The sequence below is a fragment of the Felis catus genome, chromosome E2 (genome assembly GCF_018350175.1).
Source record: "Felis catus isolate Fca126 chromosome E2, F.catus_Fca126_mat1.0, whole genome shotgun sequence".
Taxonomy (NCBI): domain Eukaryota; kingdom Metazoa; phylum Chordata; class Mammalia; order Carnivora; family Felidae; genus Felis; species Felis catus.
The window spans coordinates 54,447,619-54,468,612 of NC_058382.1; the positions used below are offsets into that span (position 1 = coordinate 54,447,619).

At 48.8% G+C, this 20,994-nt stretch overlaps 1 long non-coding RNA gene across 1 annotated transcript; it reads right to left on the reverse strand.

Moving 5' to 3' along the window:
- Window positions 1-6,792: 6,792 nt before the first annotated feature.
- Window positions 6,793-18,213, reverse strand: LOC109494957. The gene is made up of 2 exons (XR_002150136.3): window positions 17,889-18,213; window positions 6,793-6,956 (listed from the first exon to the last, which is right to left on the reverse strand). It is a non-coding gene; the product is annotated as an uncharacterized LOC109494957 (long non-coding RNA).
- Window positions 18,214-20,994: the final 2,781 nt, after the last annotated feature.

Below are 20,994 nucleotides of genomic sequence, written 5' to 3' on the forward strand. Positions count from 1 at the left end.
AACATAACGAATCTTTTAAAAAGAAACAAACGTCATCTTATTTCTTATTCCGGCCAGGGAAGCTAGCTTCCCAAGCATATCTGTCATCTAATATTTCTTACAGGTAACTTGGAGGAAATCGAAAACCCAACGCTCAGGACACCTGCGTGGTTCAGCCGGTTAAGCGTCCGACTTCGGCTCAGGTCATGATCTCACGATCTGGGAGCTGGAGCCCCATGTCAGGCTTTGTGCTGACAGCTCAGAGCCTGGAGCCTGCTTTGGATTCTGTCTCCTTCTCTCTCTCTCTCTGCCCCTCTCCCACTCACACTCTTTCTCTCTCTCTCTCTCTCTCATAAATAAATAAACATCAAAAAAGTTTAAGAGAAAACCCAATGCTCTGTATCTATTTGTAAACGTCTGCTGACCCCACAGGTCCAACTTATCTCCCACGTTCGCTGGGAAGGGCTGAGTGGCAGGGATTGTACCCAGTCTGGGATGTGTGGCCCCCTTCTCTTAAGGTTTCATTTAGTGACCTCAGATGGAGAGCCCATGCTCTTTCTTCCCCTCTCTGGTCTTTCCGTTCTTTCTCCTTCCCTCATGCTCTGCTCTTGCTGGAACTCCCCTCCCTGGAAAGTCAGGAACCTGAATCCACCTCCTAATGTTAGATGTCCACAGTTGAGTGTGAGTCTGGGGTAGGGCAACGAGAACCATGTTGACTCTACAAAGCCTCAAATCTACACGGGACGGGCCTGGAGGCAAAAGGAGTGGGGTCTGCACCAGAGGGCAGGCCAGACAGAGTGGTGCATCCCAGCGGGAGGGGGGAAGTTGTTCAATGCTGGAGTGCAGGGGAGGGGGCCAGGGCCAGCTATGACACTGCTGCAGAAGTGAAAAGGAGCGCCCCCTTTGGGCTCCACATGGGAAGCTGTGCTGGATTTCTGCTCCCACCCACACACCCTGGAGTGGCCCTGAGGGCGCGTAGAAGCCTCGAGAATGGATCTGCAGCCCCACCTCCCCAGCCAAGGCCGCTGTGAACTGCCAGTTCACACACACTCACCCTTCTCATGCTCAGATCGCCCAGACCAAACCTTAACCTGAAGAATCAACCCAGGGACCTAGAAGGGACTCCAGGTCTGTGCAGGAAAAAAAAAGATCAAGTAATACTCTTGAGAGGCAGCAGGGCCAGGAGCCCAGGCTCACCCCTGCCCGGCAAGTGACCATGCATGACACACGGGTCACGTCACTCAGCCTGGCTGTGCCTCGTTCCCCTCACGTCCGCACTGGAGAACCAGTGGCTCCCACTCCCCAGGGTGGTTATAGGATGAGGTGAGGTCATACCCATCAGGCACTTGGCACTGAGCACACAGCAAGCGCTCAGTAAATGTTATCTACTCTTAGTCACCTGAAATAACTCCAAATTTCACTGAAATTTCCAAAATGGCTGCTTTGGTTTCATGTATGTAAAATGAATAGGTGCTCTTTCCCCAGCTGCCCACCTTCGACACGTATTCTTAAGGCACGCGTCTTATGGGAAGTTTACGGCCAGTTGTCCAGAAAGCGGAGCTCAAGACGAGGCTGACCTTGGAGGGCTTCCAAGTGGAGCGTTCCCACAAGGTGATAAGCTAATCCGCTAGGACACCGAACAAGCCTTGACTCTCCGGAGTCAAAAGTCTCGACTCTACCAAGTACAGGCTCTAAAAGTGACGAGCAGCTCACCGCAATTCCATTTTTAGAGGCTGCCGCAGAAGAGATTTTGAACCAAGAGATGGAAAAACCACTGAGCCAACGTCCTTCCCTGTTTCCTTATGTCTGGTGCTATTATGGCATTTGCCTGTATGACAGATGTATGGCGTGGCTTAAGGCTGCACTGAATGCCAACACCCACCAGCTCTCCCCGCCTCATGGCAACATCTCGTAGGCCCCACGCGAATGGCATTTCTTCCTGAATCTCCGAGTCTGCATTAGGTGTTCTCATCTTTCCCTATTACATCCGCTGGTCAAACTGTTTACTTATTTATGTCTCCTGCTAGACACCAAGCTCCAGGATGGCAGGGCCATGGGTACTGCTGTTTTCAGCACTGTGCCCTTAGCACCCAGCCTGGTCCCTGGCACACAGTGGGTTTCCATATTCTTGTAAATGGATAAATGATAGTGATGAGGGCAATGAGTGTGAGTGTTTAAGAGGATTTTGGATGGATGTGGGCAGAGTGGTGCATAGAAGAGGGGATTCTTGGCCCTGTTCCTAGCCAGATCTGGGCAACTGGACAAGTAATCACTTCTGTTCAAAGACAAAGAAAAGGGGACTCTGGAATTTCCTAAAGTTGAGACGGGGGAAGGGGGTGGTGTGCATATGTTAATGGATCAAACAAACCCAGCGTGCAAAAGCAAAATTAATTTACAGACAACATTTCCAGAGTACAAATCCACAAAGTTCAGAATGCCTGTAGTAACACAAATCCCAGCTGTCCGAGTACGATTTGGACCAAGAAAGTCTGCACACGCACCTTGGCCAGAACAGAGAGAGAAGTTAGAACAGGAAGACCAGACTGGACCCGCTGCAGGGAGGAGGGAGGCCGATGTGGATTTAAGCCCGGTGCCAACATTCATGGCTGCGATTGGCTGCCATCCAGCTGCGGGCCTGAATCTGATAGGATGAGGGTCCGAGCGGGGCTGTGGGGTGCAGGAAGGGCTGGCCTGCAAAGGCTGCCGGGAAGCACAAGTGCCCAATGGTGGGGGGAGGGGGAGGGCAGGCCAGTAAACAGGAGGAAGTTTAGACAGCGTCATTCCCTGGGGCATTGGCCGCTTCTAGGTCACAAGCAAGAACTGCTAGCAGAACAGAAACTTGGCTGGAAAAAAAAAAAGTGTTTTTGAAGCTGCCGAGTGAACCTTGCCTCTTTCAGTGCAGCCAATTCTCTGTGATCTCAAAGTGGCGACGGGCAATTTCTGTGCTATCTTTGGACCAGCACCGCCAGGGCCAGGCCACCGGACAGAACTGGAAGGTGGGTCATTCGGGGACTTCTCACAGGGGAGCCTTTCTGAGGCAATCGGCCAATCCATACATGTTGGTGAGCACCTCCACGTGAGGGAGGATGCAAGAACCTGGAAGCAGGCTTCGGAACCAACCGGTTGGTGAGTTCGGACTTGAGGCCGAAGACGCACAAGTGACACCCACCCGGCAGCTGGGTCCCCTTGGTGCCCGCATCATACCGTATCTTGGATGCGCTCACTTTGCTGAAAATATCAACAACACTCAGACCCTTCCTCAATTTCCTTCCAAAAACAAAATCTAAGAAACAGCACCAAGAAGTCTGCGTGCTTAGGTGGGGCGCCTGGGTGGTTCAGTCGGTTAAACGCCTGACTTGGGTCAGGCTTCGGCTTATGATCTCACAGTTCGTGGGTTCGAGCCTCGCATCGGGCTCTGTGCTGACAGCTCGGAGCCTGGAAGCTGCTTCGGATTCTGTGTCTCCCTCTCTCTCTGCCCCTCCCCCACTCGTGTGTGTGTGTGTGTGTGTGTGTGTGTGTGTGTGTGCGCGCGCGCGCGCTCTCTCTGTCTCTCAAAAATAAGGAAACATTAAAAATAAAAGAAGTCTGTGTGCTTAGGAGAAAACTAAAAGCTTAGGTGGGGTGGAGCAAAGCGGAGACTTTAAAATGCAACATTGTACATATTGCGCTCAAGCTTCCTCCGCCCCTGCCACACCCGTCACCCTGCTCCACATGGGACCCTCCAGGCTGTGGCGGATCCCTGACCCTACTGCCCCCCTGCTTCCAGCTTTCTCTCTCACCCCTCACCTCTTAACCACCCTTGGGAACTTCCAATTCTCTCCCTTCTATACTGCAAAATAATGACGTCTCCCTGGTTTTCGCTTCTTAACACAGCTCCAGGACCACCTTTGAAATCTGGGCTCTGCTGAACCTGGCATTTGCTGTGGACGGGAGAAGGCAAGAAGTGGCTGGTTAATACCGTCACTTTTCTCTCTCTCACCCCAGGATCAATTATTGTCTCTCCCCTGGTCTCTCTGCCTCCAGACTCCCCCGTTCAGTCGTAAACGAACCCTCCTAAGACATCGCTTCTTCAGCTCAGTTCGGAGCTGCTGAAAGCCAAAGTGCGTCATTTCCCCTCAAAGCTGCTCTTCCCCCCACGTTCAGCCTCACAACCATCCATCCCGATGCCCAAGCTAGAAAAGCAATGTCACCTTCCACTCTCTTTCCTGAGTTTGCCACCAAAACTGTTCGATTCTCCTTCTGAAATGTTTCTTGGTCAAGAATATGGGTACAGGGAGCGCGTCGGACAAGTGGTTCAGTGGCGGAAAGGCAAAGAAACTCCCATGACTGATTACCCTACTAGAAACACATGGAATGGGAGAAGGGAGTTTTCCCAAAAGAAGGATGATGGGCAAGCAAGACTCACGACAGCATCTCAGCAAAGGATCCGGGAGCCATGACGGTCACGGGTCTCGAGAGCTAGCTTCAGAAATGTGCATACGAACACCCAAGCCACAAACACAGGTGGAGTTCAGACACCAGCCCGTGGTAGGGGGTTGGAAGGACCGGACTAGGGTGGGAGTGGGGAAGGGGAGCCCCAGAGAAAAGGCTTGAGGCAGACGTCCATTAACACAACTAGAGAGGTGTTGCTTAGCTAGAGGGGCTGTAACAAAGTACCACACGCTGCCGGGGCTTAAACCACAGAAACTTACTTGCTCACGGTTCTGAAGCCTGGAGGTCCAGGTTCAAGGTGTCAGCAGGGCTGGTTTTTCTGAGGCCTCTCCCCCCTTCTCATAAGAACACCATTCGGTTTGGATTAGAGACCACCCTAATGGTCTCATTTTAACTTAAATTACCTCTATATTTTATTTACTTATTTACGGGGGGGGGGGGGGGGGAATGACGGAAGGAGAGAAGGCCAGAGAGAGAGAGATGAAGGGCAGAGAGAGAATCTCAAGAGGCTCCACACTGTCAGCATGGAGCCCGCCGTGGGGCTCGATCCCATGGCCCTGGGATCATGACCTAAACCGAAATTAAGAGTCAGACACTCAACCGACTGAGTCCCTCAGGTGCCCCTTAAATTACCTCTTTAAAGACCCTCTCTCCAAATACACTCACATTCTGAGGTGCTGGGGGTTAAGACTTCAGTGTCTTAATTTGGAGGGACACGGTCAGAACCAAACTGTCGGTGGCAGGTCGCACCGATGATGACGCTGAGTGAAGAGGCGAGAGTCACTCAGGAGCCACCTCGTGGCCTCCAGCCAACTCTGCTCCCGAGACCCTTCTCTTTTATGGCACTTTTTATACACTGACTTCCGAGGCAGGCTCGGTTAGGGGCTTTGAAGCATCATCAATCCTTAAAGCAGAATTAACTCAGTCAATCCAAACTGGATTCCATTCGCATCCGAAGACTGAAAAGCCTGCCCAGGTCACCTAGAAAGCTAAGGTCAGGTTTGCTTTTGCCACCGCGGTGAGTCAGCTGGGATCGCAAGCTTGCTTTTTACATCACAGAACTCTAGACCTGGGAATTCTATTCCTCCATGAGACCCAAGAATGTACAGCTGGAAAAACTGAGGTGACTTCTTCAGGCCCTTAGTGATTCTGTAATAGTAAGTAAGTCTGGTCGAAGGGTAAAAAGTTATGAACCATCGGGGCGCCTGGGTGGCGCAGTCGGTTAAGCGTCCGACTTCAGCCAGGTCACGATCTCGCGGTCCGTGAGTTCAAGCCCCACGTCAGGCTCTGGGCTGATGGCTCGGAGCCTGGAGCCTGTTTCTGATTCTCTGTCTCCCTCTCTCTCTGCCCCTCCCCCGTTCATGCTCTGTCTCTCTCTGTCCCAAAAAAAATAAATAAACGTTGAAAAAAAAAATTAAAAAAAAAAGTTATGAACCATAATTTTCGAGGCCTCTTCATGTTCACGGGACCATGCTCTCACAGAAGGTTCTAGGAAAGAATGTGTTCCACGCCTTTACTTACCCGTAACTCAGCTTTTACATGTGAATTATATTTCATGTGGGACACAGGTTCATTTTATTATGGCCGAAGTGATGTAAGAAGAAGGTGCTTCACAAAGGGAGAGTGGCCTGGGCCTATGGAGATCTTAAAATGACCAGCCTTTGGGGCGCCTGGTGGGCTCAGTCGGTTGAGCGACCGACTTCGGCTCAGGTCATGATCTCACGGTTTGTGAGTTCGAGCCCCGTGTCGGGCTCTGGGCTGACGGCTCGGAGCCTGGAGCCTGTTTCTGATTCTGTGTCTCCCTCTCTCTCTGCCCCTCCCCCACTCATACTCTGTCTCTCTCTGTCACAGAAACAAAACATTAAAAAAAATTAAAAAAAAAAAAAGACCAGCCTTTGCAGCTTGGGGCCCCCGTGTCAGAGAGATTTGTAACCACAGCTCCTTCCCTGGTAGAACATCCGTGTTCAGGGGAGTTCAAGGTGGCTGTGAAACCATGCCTTTGTGGACCCCCTTGCAGCCTCCAGCAAGGGTGTTCACAGAGCCTAGTGAGCAGGGAGCCCTGCCTCACCTTGCCCTTGGAGGCCTTTCACATGGATTCCCTGTGAAAACGCATCTCTGTTGGAACGCCCCCAAAACGGACCTGCCTGTCTGGCTGGCAGCCAGCAGCCCCGAGGGGGGCAGAGGAAGCCGGGTCGTAACTGGGGTAAATGCCTCTGCTGCAAGCAGACTGCGGCACTTAAAGTCACAGCTCTCACCCAGCCTCCTGTAGGGACAGAAGAGGAGACTGTGATACCGTATTACCCTGTCGGTCACAGGGAGGCAATTCCTCAGGTCATCAGTCAAAAGCCTCCTTGGCAATGAGAAATGAGCCTGAACACCAGGCCGTTTAAAAAGATATTTATTGTGAAACGTGGATGCGGCGGCGCCTTCCCCGAGTCGAGACAGACGCTCAGCATGAATTACTCCGGCGAAGTCTAGAGGAGCAGGTGGCAGCTACCTGGCTACACATGAGATACGGCCTCAAAACCAGCACCACACGTCAGCACCTGGGAGGAGAGAGCACACAGGTGGAGGGCGGGGACGTGGGTCCTCGGGGCTGTGGGGAGGGACGATCGAGAGCCTGTGGCCCCGGACAGGCGGCCGACCTGTGGGGCTCCCCGCAGGGTCCCCAGGCCCAGGTGAGGACGAACAGGGCTAAATCCGATGCAGGGCAAACCAGAGATGCCAGCGGACGTGACTCGATGCCTGGAACGTGCGGCAAAGTACTCCAGGAGCGCAATGCTGGGGGACGTGGTAAAACGAGACCGGTGACACGTAGGCAACCACAGGAGCTGGCTGATGGAGATTTGGGGGTTCGTTATATTGTTTTTTCTACCTCTGTGTAGATTTAAGAATTCCAATATTGCGGGGCACCTGGGCGGCTCAGTCGGTTAAGTGTCTGACTTCAGCTCAGGTCATGACCTCGTGGTTCATGGGTTTGAGCCCCGTGTCAGGCTCTGTGCTGACGGCTCAGAGACTGGATCCTGCTTCGGATTCTGTGTCTCCCTCCCTCTCTGCCCCTCCCCCACTCATGCTGTGTCTCTCTCCTCTCTCTCTCTCAAAACTAAAAATAAACCTTAAAAAAATAGTTCCAATATTGAGACCAATTTTTGAATAAAATAGATCCTTATCCTGCCTTTATGGATCTCATCTCTCTGCAGATATATATCCCAGAGCATAAGCCAGGCACACTTTCTAGGCGCTAAGAGAACCTGCAAACTACAGAATTGTATTTTGGAGATAAACACACACACAGATGTATGTATATGTATACACACATTATCACATATGTGTATTGTATGTGTGGACACACATATTCACCAATATTATAATTGCTACATTTCTATTTTATGGCACGTACACAGTCCTTTGTGCATTTTTGCCATTTAATTTCACGAAAATCACATGAGCCAAGGGACTCAGTAAGTCATCCAAAGTCAAAGAGATACCGAATGCCAACTCCAGGTTTCAAGCCCACCTTGGTTTGACTCTAGAGCCTGGAACCATACCCACCCAACCATACTAACCCACACTCACTGGGGGTACAAAGAGCCTCCCTGTACAATCACGAGGCCAAGAGAAATGAGTGCCTTCTGTCGATGAGGCAAGGTCAGAGGGAGCCCAGCCTGCCCCAGTGCTTCTGCCACCCTCCTCTGCCACACTCCTCAACACCACCACGACTTTCTGGGCCCCTTTGGGCATATCTGTGTGCCCCTGAGGCCGCCCAAAGAGTGCCATGTGGCCACAGCCTCTGCCTGAGCAGGTGCTGGGCGTTACGTGACTGCCCACTCTCACACGTCTACATCTGGCTCCACAGCAGGACCCTGCAATGGAGTTTAAGAGCCAGAGATGAAGGAGACAGAGTTTCAAGGTGGCCAAACCACTGTTATCTTTTAAATAAAATAGATTGCATTTGGTTTTCTAGTTATAAAGACAACTGGGTTCTACTGGAAGCAGACCTTGGGTTAAGAACCTGAGTGCCGGGCCGCCTGCGTGGCTCGGTCGGTTGAGCGTCCGACTCTTGATTTCGGCTCAGGTCGTGATCCCAGGGTTGTGGGATCGAGCCCCGCATTGGCTCTGTGCTGAGCCTGGAGCCTGCTTGAGATTCTCTCTCTCTCTGCCCCTCTCCCCCCTCGCACTTGCTCTCTCTCCCTCTCTTTCTCTCTCTCTCAAATAATAATAAAAGAACTTGAGTGCAAATAGTTTTGGGGGGAGCATCTACAGGGGAAGTGGGGGCATGAGTCAGGGAAAGAGGCACCGTGTGACTGAGCAGACAGCCACTATAGGTAACACGAGGCTTGGTTCCACGGGGAAAGTCTGGGAGACTGTGCGGAATATACGTGAGTTTTCCCACCTGAGAGGTGAAGAAGCCGGGGAAGTTACCCTGCGACTCTCACCCACCACTGGCTGAATGCTGCTCCCGGCACTGGTAACTCGTCAGCACTTCTGCGCTGGTCCGTGCACAGGGCAGGCCCTCAGGTGGAAAGGCACGGGTATTTCAGTAGGGTGCCACTGGTGCATACCAGAACGGCCAGGCCAAGGGATACGGACAGAGCATCGGCAGCATTTGCTTCCCATGTGGGAGAACTCTTAACCCACCTTCACCTACCCCTCCCCGTATTAACCAATGTCCTTATCCCTTCCGTACATCATTCTGGTGATTAAGCCCTTGGGGCTAACATGGCACTTCCCTGGGCGCCCACACAATTCTGCCTCTACTGGATGTCTCATCGTGGCTTGCCCAGAGTAAGCCGCATTAACTGACTTTTCAAATTAACCAACTATTGGTTCAGGACTGTCATATGCTAGGGCTTACTCCTCCTTCTACCACTGTACACACACACACACACACACACACACACACACACACGCACATTTATGGTTGTCTATGTGAAGGACAGTGCAGTGTCATTAATAAGAACGATGCCAGTAGGGCATAATTCCCAGATGAATTATATATATATATATATATATATATATGATTCGAATTATATATATATATATATATATATATATATATAAGATTGGAGAAGGGCGCCTGGGTGGCTCAGCAGGGTAAGTGTTCAGCTCTTGATTTTGGCTCAGGTCATAATGTCATTGGTCTCCCATGGCTCGGGGAATTCATGGGTGAGAGCATGAGGACCTGATCAAGTTCCACGGTATGGTGGGGCTACCACCAAAGAAACCAACAGCGGACCCCTCAACAAGCTCAGCTTTGAGCGACCCCATTGGCGACTCAGCACAGCATTTTCCAAACTTGACAAACATACAGATTTCCAGCTTCGTCTCCTGGCGATTCTGATTTAGCGGGACTGGACTGGTCCTAGAAACCTGAGTGTTAACTCACAACTAAGTAATTCTTACAACTGAGCAAGGCTTGGGTCGCCTGGGTGGCTCAGTCCGTTGGGCGTTGCACTTTGGCTCAGGTCATGATCTTACCCTTGGTGAGTTCCAGTCCCATGTCAGGCTCTGTGCTGACAGCTCAGATCCTGGAGCCCGCTTCAGATTCTGTCTCCCTCTCTCTCTGCCCTTCTCCTGCCTTCTCGCACACTCGTCTCTCTCTCTCAAAAAATAAATAAACATTATAAATAAATAAATAAGTAAATAAGTAAATAAATAAATAAATAAAACAGAGCAAGGCTGAGAAATGATGACCCAGCAGAACCATGGATCGTGAATTTGGTGGGGGAGGGGAGGAAGTCCTAAATCACCTGGTAGCCCACAAGGTCAGTCAGTTTCCAACTTAGTCCAGATCAACCCATCTGCTGGTTATGTATTCATTCCTTCCATGCTGCTGTACCCCTCACCAACTAGGGCAGCACTTTTCATCCATGGCACTACTGATGTTTTACACTGATTCTTTGTGAAGGGGGATTCCCTGGGCACTTCAGGATGTTTAGCAGCATTCTTGACCTCTACCCACAAATGCCAGGAACACATCCCCCACCGCCACTGTGTCAGCCAAACCTGTCTCCAGACATTGCCTTATGTCCCTGGGAGGGGGAGCAAAATTACACCCCCCCTCCCCCATTGAGGTCACTGAACTATGGTGACCAACCATCCAAGTTTGCCCAGGACTTCCTGGTTTTAGCATTAAAAGTCCCACATCCTGGGAAAACCCCTCAGGCAACTGATACCACTGCTCACCCAAACCACATTCCCTTTGAAGGCTGAGGGTAGCTCATGTGTCACTGAAAAGCCCTTAATTCTTCCAGACAGCTAAGTTCAGATCTCAGCTGTGTAGAAGAACCTGGAATGGGGCTGTGGGTAAAAAGATCTTTGAGACATCCCACTCAATGGGGCCCAGAGAGGTCTGACAACCCATCCCCTAGACTGTGAGCTCCACAGGGGCAAGAAACCAACTGTGTCCTTCCCTGATGATACCCCAGTGCTCAGCAGAGAATATATAAAACATGGTCAGTAAATATTACTGATCAAGTGGTGGATGGATGGATGGATGGATGGATGGATGGATGGACAGATGGCTAGATGCATAGGTGCATGGATGGACAGATGGGTATATAACTAACTAAGGGACTACAATTAAGTTTTCTAATCTTTCTAAGCTTCAGCACATCCCCTCCCAGAGAATGTAGGTAATAATACCTTCTATGTAAGGCTGCTGTGAAGGCTGAATGATAAAACAAACTGCTGGGTGTGGCGTCCAGTATCAAAATGCTTCCTTCAGTGCCTAGCACATATAAATGCTGGCTCCCTTCTTCCTTTTCTGGGGTCCAGAAGAAGTAGTTAAATTTAATTAAATGATCTGAAATACGAGGAGAGGTAGGAGAGGCCCCACAATGCCCACGGCACAGACAAACAGGGGCGAGGATGATTGCAAACACTCTTATCTTTTATTTCTCTCTTGTGGTCATAATTTCAAATTGTTCCTAATTCAGATAATGGATCCAATAAATGAGATCCCACAGCGTCCTGCCAAGTGCACTTTGTCTTGCGTGCCCTGGCATCTGGGAAACTTTCATAAACAGCCCTCTCTCTACCCATTAGGTTGGTTCTGCTTCTGAGCCATTTGGACCCTCTGGCCACCTGAATCACAAGGAGTTAATCCTCCCATCCACCCTCAAGTTCAGAGGAAGGTGAGAAGAGCAGAAGGCAATAGCCCAGCCTTTACTCAGCAGTTTCAACCCCTTAGCTCAGCCAGGGGGCCCCTGACCACATGTTCTTCTCAATACCATTTTCGTGAACCATCACAAGACCTGCTACCTGCCCCAAAGCCTCTTGGTTAGTGTCCTGCCTTGTCTTGGGTGCCTGTTTCTGAGACAGCTAGTCCATATGTCTGCTCCATAAGAATATGTTCTAAAGAGGCCAGATTCTCTCCTTGGGGAGATCTGATTTCTTCCCCTCCCCCACCCCCTATTTCCTCAATACTTTATTTGCATACATTTCTCTATACAAGCCATAGCAAGTGAGGGCCAATCTGGGATTCAGAGTATGGTCGCCATGAAAATGGATCACTCAGATTTCCCCGATTGTGGGAACACAGTTGACTGACAGCCCCAGCTGCCACCTGTCTGGCTGCATCACATTCCTGCTGAGGTTTACGCTTCTCCCAGGCTATTCCACCCAATGATTGAGAACAGCACAGTACAGTGCCAGCCTGTTCCCACAGGGAATGGGACTCCTCTAAGGGGTGACTTTAGCCTGAAGACTGCTCATCAGCCTGGCCAAAATGTTCTCATACCTGTGCTGTGGTCTGAGGCTCTTCCTGCACTGTTCTCCTTCCCACTCTCCTTTCACAGGTGTCAGGCATGGATTTAATCTGAAGGCTGGTCCTGCCTCTTCCTGTTTCCTCCCCCCATCATGCCTTTCCAGGCAATCCCTCAATAAATCTTCCACTTGTCTAATCCCATCCTAATGTCTGCTTCTTGGAGACCAAAACTAGCACAAAGGAAATGGCAGTTTGCCAAATTAAATAGGCTACTGATGTCTAAAGGCAGGTGTTTGCTGGACTTTTCAGACCTATCAATGCAAGAATTCTTTCATTTATTTTATTTACTTAGTTTCTTTTTTATGAAAGCAGATGATGAGATTTAGAGTTTGGGGGCTGGCGACAGCAAGCTGATGGAGGGGATCTCAGCAGTACTGTCTCTCTACCCAGCTTGGAGTTGGTTTGGAGCCTCATAGAAGAAGGGGTGATAGCCGAAAGTTGAAGGAGTTGCATTAAGAAGAGACTGAGGGGGTGCCTGGGTGGCTCAGTCGGTTGGGCATCCAACTTTGGCTGAGGTCACGATCTCACGGTTTGTGGGTTCCAGCCCCGTGTCGGGCTCTGTGCTGATAGCTCAGAGCCTGGAGCCTGCTTCGCATTCTGTGTCTCCCTCTCTCTCTGCCCCTCCCCCACTCATGCTCTAACTCTCTCTCTAAGAAAGAAAGAAAGAAAGAAAGAAAGAAAGAAAGAAAGAAAGAAAGAAAGAAAGAAAGACTGAGAAGTGGAGCATAAGCCATCCTACTGTGAAGTCCACACAACCAAATGTGGTCGAATTTGTCAGGGGCATGGGGAAAAGATAGTCACATACACAGTTGGTCACAGTCCACAGGGCACCAGCAGGAGTGGCTATACCCAGTGGGGCAGTGTTTTCATGGAAAATTGTATCAGTTATCTATTGCTATATAACAAAGGACCTCCACACTCCTCAATTATTTATTATCTTGAAACAACATCCATTTATTATCACTCATGTATCTACAGGTCGGGTAGAACTTAGCTTCCCCAGGCTGGGCTCCACTGAGTCACCTGTGCTTCATGTAGTTCTCCTTTTCCTTGTACTACCTGGCTAGCCAGGGCATATTCCTCCCACGGCAATGGTAGAGGATCAAGAATACAGGGTGCAAGTGTGAGCCCCCCTAAGGTCACTTCCACACATATACCATTGAACAATGCAAGTCAGATGGTCGAGGATTGAGGGAACATACTCCACCTATGATGAAGCCAATGCAAAGGTATGGATGCAAAAAAGAGTGGAGACTCTCCTACCAGGACTCTATCAATAAAGGTAGACAAGGGTAACATGAGGAAGAGGCAGCCAAAGAGAAAGATTTGTTCCAGCACCTATAAGAACGTTCCCACCCTGGAAATGGCATGAACCAACTGGAGAAACCTTTGAGTTTCTTTCATGTAACCTCATTAAAAGGTAAGAGTCCCCTCTTTCACGTAACGTTATCTTTCATGTAACCCCATTAAAAGGTAAGAGTCCCCTCTGCCTTGGTTTCTCTGCAATGCTCAGAGCTCTCCCTTCCTCTGACTGTCAGCCTTCTATTTGTCCTCATGCAAATTATCTTCATGGTAGCAAGATGGATGCAGACTGATCAGAAGGTATTCCCTCAATCATCCTAGAATGATCCAAAGTTGCCTGTGGAAAAGATAAACCAAACGTGGCCAAGTAAGGATATGTGTGGACTATCTCAGGGATGCATTACTCCCTTCCAGGTACCAAATCATTACAGCAAGAATGAGATTACACTATCAGCCCTCCTCAACTCTTATATTTGTTACACAACAGGGTAGAGTTGATTCTACAAAAGAAAGCATGGGGGCTCTTAGGAAGGGGAAGGGGGTAAAGAAAATGGGAAAGCAGGCATCCAGTGTCCACTGGAAGCAACCAATAAACATATTTCCTGTCCTCATGGGAACTTAGAGTCTAGCTGGGGTGAGAGCGATTAATGGCCACAAAAACATATCATTACAAACTGGGGTAAGTGCTACAAAGAAAAGAAATGAAGAGGGTGCTATTGGGACAGATACCTTCGGACTCCCCTGGATGAAGAGAGAAGGCAGAGATAGAAGGGTGAACAGGATAAACTAGGTGGAAGAGATTGTACGTGGGAGACAGGGAACTGACGTGGTTAGAGCACCCCAGGAGCGGGAACAGGCTCCTGGACCAAAGGGATCATGGCACCAAAGGCAGCTGGGAGAGTGCCGGTGTGGCTAGAGCTCAGAGATGAGGGGGAAGACATGGGGGGGGGGGGGCAGAGGGGGGCTGGGCCATGCAGGAAAACCCTTCATGAGGTATTTTATCTTTATCCTAAGAGAAGATGGAATCTCAAAAGGTCTTAAGTAGAGAAGGGGCATAACTTGACTTCTGTTTCTTTCACTCCCATGCACTTTGGAGAATGGGCTGGAGTTGACAAGAGTCGAAACAAGAGGCCTGTGACAAGACAACAGAGGTAGTCCAGGCAAACAAAGCTGGGGGATTGCAGATGGAAAGAAATACATAGATCTGTTCGAGAAGCAAAATCAGCAGGACTTGGTGAAAGATTGGGGAGGAAGACCAGGTTAGTAATCTCTGAATCTTGACCCTGCTTTCCATTAAGGACATCCTGATTTTTCTATGACCCTTATTCAATAGTCTGAGGAAGGCACACAAGTTGTCTTGGCAGCAAAGACTATGGAATGGACTCCAAGCCCAAATCCACCTGACACTGCCATGAACCCTCACTCGGCCAGCTCAGTGAGGTATTAACTACATGGGATTGTGGAATCCCAGGACGTGGGATTCCATCTTTGATCCTCATGAGCAAGAGAACTTCAGTGGCCTATTTTAATCTCTTAAACTTCACTTTCCAGATCCATAAAATGTGGATTATAATACCCACAACTTGGGGTGGTTTTAATCTGGGTTGATTTAGGCAGATGATACTTTGCAAAGGGTAAAGGCCTAAAAAATGCTAGTTCAGCTGGTACACTTACAAGGAAAATCATTCTGAGAGTACCTTTATCTAGTACAGTGGTTTCTGGCAATGGCTTGTTCTATATTTACTTAGCTCAAAAAAGGGAAATTGCTTCTTGGGTCTTTGTTGTGATGTTACATACCTATGTATGTAGGGGACAAAACCTCCCTTTGTGACTTGTCGCTGAAACCATTTCAAGAAGAGCACAAAGTATCCTATTTTGGGGACAGTTTTCTCCACTCAGAAAACCTGCCGTCAATGACCTGTCACCTTGTCTATAGTCCTCTTTGATAAATTACACGGGTGTTGAAGCCACAGGGAGCAAATGTTCCAATGCACAATGGGATCAAAAGAGGCCGAATGAAGGGCAGGATTGGTCCCAAACATAGGCCTAGTGTCAGAAGGGCAGTATTTCAATTAGAGATGACTACAAATAGTTAGGCAAAAAAGGAAAATTCATTGACATGAAACAGAAAAGATCACGGCTATGGCAGACTGAGGTGCAGCTGGATTCTGGGACTCGAACAATGTCGCCAGCTTCTGTCCATCTTGTGCTTCTGCTGTGTTGGCTGCAATGCAGACAGACTTTGTCCTCATGCCCTTCCGGGTTCACATCCAAGAAAAGAAAGACATTCTCTTCCAGGTAACTCCTGGGCAAGTCCTGGGCTTCACTCTGATTGGACCAACTTGAGTCAAATGCTCATCCTTCAACCAATCAGTTGGCCAGAAAGACAGAGCTCTGCAGCTTGGGTGGTCCTAGATTGCATGCCCATCAGTGGCAGAAGGGATATGGGCTGAGAATGGGGAAAAAGATGAAACCCAAAGAGAAATCAGGGACTACTGTGTGGGCGTGGTGCTGGGAATTCCTTATAGACAGGCATGAGAGCCTGCCTCCCTCTTTCTCCTGTGAAAACACTGGGCCTACCCAGAAAATCCGGTTCAATCTCTCCATCTCAAGATGCTGAACTTAATCACATCTGCAAAGTTTCTCTTATCAGGCAAGGAAACCTATTCACAGGTTATAAGGATTAGGCCACTATTCTCTCTACCAAATTACCCTCTAGTTGTTAGTTGGGTTCAACCAATGGGAGGCACCTGCAGGTGATTGGAGGGTAGGAGGAGAGAGAGAGAGAGAGGTCCCCCTTCCCGAGTGCCCTCTCTGCCAGGCCAGGTCTGGTGTAGCTGCATTCCTCAGTGGCCGCAGCTCCTCAGTCTGTCCCCACAGCCTTTCAGCTTTCACAGACTCCCCACACCCCATTCTCTCCTCTTGCCCTTTCAAACCCATGGGAGGTAATGGCTCCGGCTGTTGCTAGTCTTTGGATGCCTCGACATCCCTTGTTGATTCTCAACTGAAACCATACTTCTTCTAAGAATGGAGGATTATTAAAGAATCTTAAGCCATTTGAATTGGATTGTTTCCTGCTAGGACCTTGACTTAAGCCATCTTTAAAACACTGTTTCTCCATGATTTTTTTCCCCTCCACATCAATACCTTCCCCTCCTTCTCCTCTGCCCACAAACCAGCTCAGGTTTCCCCAAACTTAAGATGACCTTTCGGCTACCTAAAAATACCATAGTATTTCTTCCTTCTTTACCCCACCAACTTTCTTAAACAACTGATCTGCACACACATGCATACTCTGTCTCTGAATCTGGTTTCATTCCCTCCCTGAAAGCTCCTGAACATTTCCCTGTGAAGGTCACTCAGGACATCCTATTTCTCATTTCCAGTCTCTGGGAGACTTTCAAAGAGAATACTTATTCTCTACCTCTGGAGTGTGAGATATGAAACTTCACCCATATCTTCTGTCTGTTCCTTGTACATCTGGGCCCCTCCCATCTGTGAGCCCAAGACTCTGGCAGCTCAGAGTCCTGTCTACACCTGCCCCTTGGTCCTCTGCACCTGGACAGGGCCCCTCACCACCTCCCAGACGGAGCTCCACCTTCAGCCACTGCTCCCTGTCCCATGCTACTGATTTCTATCTGGACATTCCTGACATTTTATGGATGTACTTCCACGAGACTGAAGCCCAGGACATTGTCTTCCCTCCCGGCTCCTCTTCCCTTGGTGTTGGTGTGCACCTGCCCTCGGGCGAACAAGCTGCCTGGAGGATAGATGATGGTCAAGTCACCTGAAGGAAGGTTTCCAAAATACAGATCTCTGGGCCTCGCCCATGCCCCACTAAATTAGAATCTCGGACATTTGTGTTTTACTGATTTACCCAGGTGATGGATAAATGGTGCTTGGGAAATCCTGGTTTAAACAACCTACCGAGATAGCTTCACTGTCCAGTACACTTTTACACTAAATTCTCTATTCTATTAATTAAAAAAAATAAATTAACAAAGCAAAGCAAGACAGTTTCTTCTACATTGTATCCACTACAGGTACTTGAGACGGTATTGGCTTGACAAGAGAAACTTCACATACATTAAGTAGATATTCATGTACTTGTATTAACCCCTGTGTCCAACTCAAATGACCCATTTGGCAACAAGAGCAAGTTCACAAGGGGTGTTAAGGTAAATGAATAAGAAATAAAGAAATAGGAAGGCTTCAAAAAGATAATTATAAGTTCTTCATTTCTTATCAAAACAAAAAAAAACCCTTAGTAATATAAACAGAATGGAAATCTTCAGGACAGGATCTCAAGACATGCAAAGATCCATATCCAAGTTAGTCAGCTGCCTTTCTAACTAGCCTTTCATTTCCCCCAACTTTGTTAGCCTATGTTTGTTTTCCCAAGATTTACCAGATACACTCTCCCTTCGTGAGCCATCCAGAAGCTTGAGAATGATCTCCGGCTGCCTACATGTTCATCTTGAAGGTAATATTCCACTGACCACTTTTTTAAGAGCTCTGTCCAAACTTTTGTCTCTATAAATAACTCTGGTGGACTTTGGTGCTTGTTTTCAGCCGCTCAGAAAGAAATATTCCATGCTCCCTTCTAATTTCCATGGTTGTTCTTCCTCCAGAGTTCAGACAAAAGAAAGGGGAAAAATCTTAACATTAACACAGCTATATATATATACATACATATACATATACACACACACACATATATATATATACATATATACACGCACATACATATATACACATACATACATATATGTGTATATATATGTATACATGCATGTATATATGTATGTATGTGTATATATGTATACATATATGTATATATGTATGTATGGGTATATATGTATACATACATATATATATGTGTGTGTGTGTGTGTGTATATAACCTCTAAGTTTTGGACGCTAACCAACTCCAAACTTCAGAAATCGGGAGCCAAGTTTGCCCTGGGCTGATTAGTAATAAATCAGTTCTTCCTCCATGCCCTGGAAGACTATTGAGGGCATTGTCTTGATCCCCTATAACAAGTACACAGACTGAGTGACATATAAACAACAAGCAATTTATGTCCCACAGCTCTGGAGGCTGAAAAGTCCAAGATCAAGATGCGGGCAGATTCTGTGGCTGCCGAGGATCCACTTCCTGGTTCACAGATGACCGTTTTTTTGCATCCTCCCACTGCAGAAGGAGAACCACCTAGCTCTCTGGCCTCTTCTTCCAAAGGCATCCATCACGTTCATGAGGACTCCCCCCTCATGACCTAATCACCTCCAAAGGCCCCACCTCCAAATACCACCACATTGGGATTAGGGTTTCAACATGTAAATTGAGGGAGGGACACAAACATTCAGTCCACTGCAGACGGTGTCTGTCTCCCTGTGCTCTGACTGTCCTGGTCTGGAGTCCCCCGCCAGCCCTCTCTCTGCATCTAAGCAGTGTCATGGGCCCAAGGCTCTTGGGTGCCTGCCCAGGCAAATGAGGCTGGGGACACAGATCTCGTGGAGCTGGAAGCCTGCCTCTGCCCCTCCAGTGCAGACCAGACCAGACCACAGAACAACTCTGGCGTGGCGGGAGCGTCTGCCTCTTCTGCCAAGCGCCAGGCAGCAACGGACTCCCAGCCAACATCCACGTCATCTTGCCTGCCTTTTGCAGGTGATAGAGAAAAGGCGCTGCTGTGATGGATTCTGACCCATTGCCTCCTTTGGCTACAGGTGAGAACTGCTTCCAACGCAGGAGAATCTTCTGCCCTCAAGTATAGAGCCAGTCAGAAGTTTCTCATGCTGACTCCTCCCTCTGGGATGGTTCCTCTCCAACCCCATCCAGGTGAGGCCTGAAGATCCTAGAATTCCCATGTTTGACAGAGCCTTCAAAACTGTCTCAGCAAGGGACCAGGGCTCCCGACTCTCAACCCTGTGCTCTTTCCATGAGCGCATTAGTCCGGGCTCTCCAGAGAAACAGATGACACGTAAAAGTCACCAGCACAACAGGGCACTTCCACTTTGGAATCGGAAGCCTATCAACTTCAAGCAGCCTCACTGGGGCACATGAAGGTCTTGTTCAGCATCAACAGAGGCTTGCTAAGCTTGCCTCGACCCTCAGAAGGAACACGAAGCAGGCATGTGCTGTTCTCCCATGTCCACTCGATGTTTCTTTGGGACGTTCTTCTGCCCCCAACCCATGAGGGCGGCTTGTGGGTTTATCAGTCGTGGTGCCCTGCCCACCTGCCATGGGAACCAGATAGATTGAGCTATCCTTTCTACCTGTGGTGGGCAGACTAATGGCCTCCCAAATTTGCCACATCCTAATCCCCGGAACCTGTAAATGCATTGCCTCATGTAAGGAGGAATTAAGGTTGCAGATGGCATTAGGGGTGCTAATTAGCTGACCTTCAGATAGGGACAGTAACCCGGGTTATCTAGGTGGGCTCAAAGTAATCACAAGTGTTCTTAACAATGGCAGAGGAGGCAGTTAGACCAAGCAATGTGAGGATGGAAGCAGGGTCAGAGAGATGCTTCGTCGCTGGCTTTGAAGACGAAGGGGGCTCGGGCCAAGGAATGTGTGCAGTCTCTAGAAGATGGAGAAAGCCAGGAACCAGATTCTCCGCTAGTGCCTCCAGAAGAAATATAGGCCTGCCCGCACCTTGACTAGAGCCCAGTGAGATCTATGTCTGACTTATAAACTACAGAACCATAAGATAATAAATTTGTGGGGGCGCCCGAGTGGCATAGTTGGTTAATCATCCGACTCAGGTCATGATCTCACAGTTTGTGGGTTCGAGCCCTGCATCGGGCTTTGCGTTGATGGCGTGGAGCCTGCTTAGGATTCTGTCTCCTTCTCTCTGCCCCTCCCCTTCTGGTGCTCTCCCTGTCTCTCTCAAAATAAATAAACTTTAAAAAAAAAAGAGAGTAAATCTGTGTTGTTTTAAGCCACCAAGTTTGTGATAATTTGTTACAGCAGCAAATGAATACACTACCCTATCTTCTAGGAACAGTGATTGGTCCGGGAATGGACTTGATATCCAAGAAGGGCCAATAGAGAACCTTTCCTGATGAGTATCTGGCCACTGGAGAGAGAATTCTCTCCCCTGCTGAGGATGTTCAGCTGGAATATAGCTCAGTGGGTTGTCTAACTGCACAATTAAGCCAATATTCAAAGAGAGGCCTAAGTTGATAGAGAGAGAGAGATAGTACGCTAGATCCAACCTTGCCTGAAACACCCAGACTTCCCAGTTACACGACCGACTGAGTTATCTTTTGGGCTTAAGCTAAATGGAATTGGCCATTTGTTGCTTGCATCTGAGAGAGTCCTGGCAAACATGGAATGCCAGCAGTAACTGGCCCTGTGATTCTTAGCTTTTTTTTTTTTTTTTTTTTTTTGGTGGGGGGAGGGGGGGTGGGGCGCGGGTCGTAGATTCCTCTAAAATTCTAAAAGAAAATATGAATAGGCGTGACATTTCTTGATAACTAAACTGCTTGGTTCCAAATCTGGGCTCCCGGGCT